The 4,007-nt window shown below is 29.5% G+C and overlaps 1 long non-coding RNA gene across 3 annotated transcripts; it reads left to right on the top strand.

The window, feature by feature from the left end:
- The first annotated feature begins 426 nt into the window (after positions 1–426).
- On the top strand, positions 427–3,660 carry LOC123909908. Of its 3 annotated transcripts, none has more exons than XR_006810036.1 (7): positions 447–754; positions 867–890; positions 1,020–1,043; positions 1,644–1,742; positions 1,850–2,546; positions 2,976–3,146; positions 3,447–3,660. It is a non-coding gene; the product is annotated as an uncharacterized LOC123909908 (long non-coding RNA). The 3 variants fall into 3 exon arrangements; XR_006810034.1 differs by lacking the exon at positions 3,447–3,660 and having other exon boundaries at positions 1,850–2,182; positions 2,505–2,546; positions 2,976–3,275; XR_006810035.1 differs by lacking the exon at positions 3,447–3,660 and having other exon boundaries at positions 427–754; positions 2,976–3,275.
- Positions 3,661–4,007: the final 347 nt, after the last annotated feature.

The following is a 4,007-nucleotide window of genomic DNA, read 5'->3' as shown; positions in this document are numbered from 1 at the left end:
TCCTTGGACAAGAGGATAAATCTTCTATAAATTGATGATTCTCCATTGAATTTCGGTTCTTACTATAGTTGATTTCCATAGACTGTAAATGATTTGCATTCTGCAAAATATATGTTACAAACCGAAAATCAGCTTCCACAGCTTCATAGTCATTAATTTTACATATTTTTAGATGAGATCTTTATAACTACACACAACCAACACAGTTGTAGGGTAAGTTTGTACACATGTCACTCCCATATTCAATTTGAGCAAATCCTACATGGAAAAAGACAAAAAAACTACTTCATTTGGCTGAAATTTGAAATGCTATTTCCCTCCTCTCATGTTATGTGAAACTGGGCCAAATACATTGAGTCCAACACAATCTGGCCCAGCAAAGCCCAATCCCGAAGAAAGAAAAGCTTTGACGCCAAACAAAAAAACAATTCAATCAACGTGTGATCACTTTCAGCGTGGTTTCCTTCTATTATTTTCCTTCCCACAGGTTGCTTTCTTTCACCATCTTCACACCATTCCATTTTGGTGAAAAACCAATTGATGCTTTGCAATCCTATTCTGCAAACTCTGACCAATACTTTCACAATTCAAATTTCATAAATCCCTCTAAAAGTCCCTCTAAAAGTTTCAAAAACAATACTTATCTTTGTTCCTCTCTTTCTTCCTCTTTGTTTTTTTTTCTTCCTCCATCTCTCTCATAAGGAATGAAGAAGCAGCACACACCATGAAGGTGGCGGCAGCCTTAAGCTTCAAAGTAAGGGTTTCCAGATCAATTCTATTTTGTTTTATTTTATTTCCTTCAATTTGATGTTGATTGCTCATTTCTGATTTTGTTTTCTTTTTGGAATGTTTAATGGTTTGTTCAGGTTCACAAATTAGGGTTTAATTGAGTAAGTTTTCTAAACTTTAATTGATTGTGTCATATTCAGTTGAATCATTAACATTTACTTAATTCATATTCATGTTTTCTCAATCATTTTTCTCTCTTTGTTATCTTTTTTTTCTTCTTCTCTTTACAGATTCACTTCCATTGCAATAGTCAGGTAACCATAATTTTCAATTTCCCAGATTCACTTCCATCTTAATCATTTTCTCTCATTTTTATTTTTGAATTTCAGATCTATTCTTATTTCAGGTATAGTGGTATAGTTATTATGTAATTGGATCACTACACCAAGCAACGTTTTTTATACTTCTCCCAAAACATGCCTCAATAGTGCAAAGATATGATAACTATTAGTTTATGTGTATTTAGTGGTATAGTTATTACGTGGTTTTCAGTTATTTGAATAATAACCATTAAGCTCTAAGTTGTTCAACTAAATTGTTTTTGCAATCGTTACATAAAACTTATAATTGTTTTTGCAAATATTAGCACATAAACACATTAGTTTTATCGCTAAACTAGCTCAATTAAGGTTTAAAATATTATCACATTCACCTTCATGAAGAATTAAAGTGGTAGGAAAATGAACCTGGTGACTGATTTGTAAATCTTTTGAAATTAAGTTTAGTAATGAAAACTTTTTTAGGACTAATATGGAAATTTACACTAAGCTTTGAACTTTAAGTGTTTACATGCTTTTTTCCCCTCATTTATTGTTCTCTTTCTCCACCAATAACTAATGTTATATATGAAATAGTGAAAGAGGATTGTCTGCACTTGAGAAAAATAAATGAAACAGAGATCGATGAAACAGAGCACACGATCCAGCCATGACAATGTTATTGTTTGATTTTGGGTATGTTCTTTCTTTTTCAAAATACCATATTTTTAATTTTTTACTTAATTTGTTTTTCGATTTCAGTTTGTATTTCTAATTTTCTATTCCACAAATTTGGCTTGCAGGTTTGAACTAAAAGGCAACAAGAATGTATTCGGGGAGTTTCACAATGGCTTTATGAACAATAGAGAAAGAACTGGCGAGGGATGGTTAATTTGTTTTCTATTTCATTCTGTTTTTCATTTATGTAGTTTTTCTTTCTTATTCATAGTAGCTTCATTTTGATTTCCATTTTATGTCTCTTTTTCCACAAAATTGGGAATGATGTATCAAGAATTAAGGGTGATATTGTTATACCTATAATTACATGATATTATTAAGTCTTTTATTTTTTTTTAATCGCAATCAGGTTAAAAGAAATTCTGATTTTTTTTGTGCAGTCACACAATAATGAAGAGGTTTGGTTTCTTTCCCTTTTTTCACATGTGCATAGACATCAACCATTAACTAGGAACAGTGACTGTTAGTTTGATTCAATCTATTAAGATATGCCTTATTAGTAGGAAATTTTAGTTAACCAAGGTTTGTTCTACTGCTGTGAAATTTCTACCATTTACACGGCTTGCAACGATATACTATGTTTGGTTTTATTTGTTTGCTAATGCTACAATTAGTTACATACATAGTCTTTTATCTGCAAATTTCGTGCTATGTATTAATTTGTATGGTATTCTATTATAGTTTATTTAACTTCATGTCTTTTGTTTTCTTGGTTTGCAGGCTTTTCCTTATCTCCGAATCAAATAATTACAATGGTTTTGGGTAAGTTTATATGAAGGTTATATGAAGGTTGATTTCAATTACCTTTTACACAGGCTCTTAGCAATATGTCTTTGAAACATTAGTTTTGAAACAAAATTGAAAACTACAGTTATTTTTCTTCAAACCATCAATTCAATATTTGATATAGTCCACTATAATTGTAACTTTTAAATGGATTTGCTGTTAATATACATATGCCACATCCATTATGGTTTAATTGAAAAATCCATTTTTCTGTGATGTTTACTTAAAATATAAAAATATAAACATGTCTTTCTCACAGCTATATTTTCTCATGATTTTTTAATAACATATATGTTCCTTTGTTTTGTGTGATTTTGAAAGATCTCTATTTATTTACTATATGTGCTCTGTTGTTTATATTTTATGTAGTTAAGGTCACATTATTTTTGTCTTATCTTTGAATAGGGACAATGCTGCAGAGCAAATTAGTAGCTGGACAAAAATCATACTTCTTTGGGCAAATTTTTGAATTTGTTTTCCCTCCTCTCAATCACTTTAGATTTCATATTCTAATTTTGATTTTTTTTTTCTTGCAATATTTCATTGTTTGTTCAGGTTGACAAGTTAGGGGTTGAAGTAAGTATTATGAACTTTGAATTTTGAATTTTCCTCTTCTGAGTTAAGTTTGATTTCAGTTTTTTTTGTGAATATTAACTTTTTTCTCCATGAACATTGTTGAAGGTTTTAGAACCAATCTCTGAATACTTTTCATTTTTGTTTTTCAATAATGCAAATATTTGATCTATTTCTTTTTTGGATTTTTAATTTAGCAGTTATCTTTTCATTATTCATTTATGTATAACTAAGTCTTCAAACTATCTCATTAGAATGACTCAAGTGTTCAAAATACATGATTTGGTTATCTTTTTTTTGTAGCACTCTCTAAATTTCAAGTATCTTGCAACAATCTCGATGACTCAAGTATTCAAACTACATGAAAACAACAAAACAGAATGTCATTGATACAAATGTTGTAACTACATTTCCTGCTACAATATTTTGTATATATTATTTTTTGTTCAATTTGAAATGGTAGAACATTTTAGGCAGAAAACTAATATTTGACTTTTTAATGTGAAGCTTTAATTTTTGTTCCATTATAAATGAAAACATTTATCCTAAGTAATAATATATATCTTTAATTTTTTTAATTTTCTTTAATTTTCTTTAATTTTTGTTCCATTATTATAGAAAACATTTTTAGTTTTCTCATGCTCATTTACAAACCAAAATGAAATTTAATCTATGCATTGCTATAACAAGTGTCTAATTTAGTATAAAACAGTGTTCACACCCGTGCATCGCACGTGTAAGGGTCTAGAAAACACGCGGGAGGCTCGGCAGGGCTATGATTTTATGTAGTCTTTATTATACACACGAGAGGCCGTACGATTATGACTTTTGAATCTTATTTTGGGGTTTTTTTTATCAGGTGGT

This window comes from Trifolium pratense, linkage group LG2, assembly GCF_020283565.1.
Source record: "Trifolium pratense cultivar HEN17-A07 linkage group LG2, ARS_RC_1.1, whole genome shotgun sequence".
NCBI lineage: Eukaryota > Viridiplantae > Streptophyta > Magnoliopsida > Fabales > Fabaceae > Trifolium > Trifolium pratense.
The sequence above is the reverse complement of the archived record's forward strand: the minus strand, read 5'-3'. Positions and strand labels throughout refer to the sequence as shown.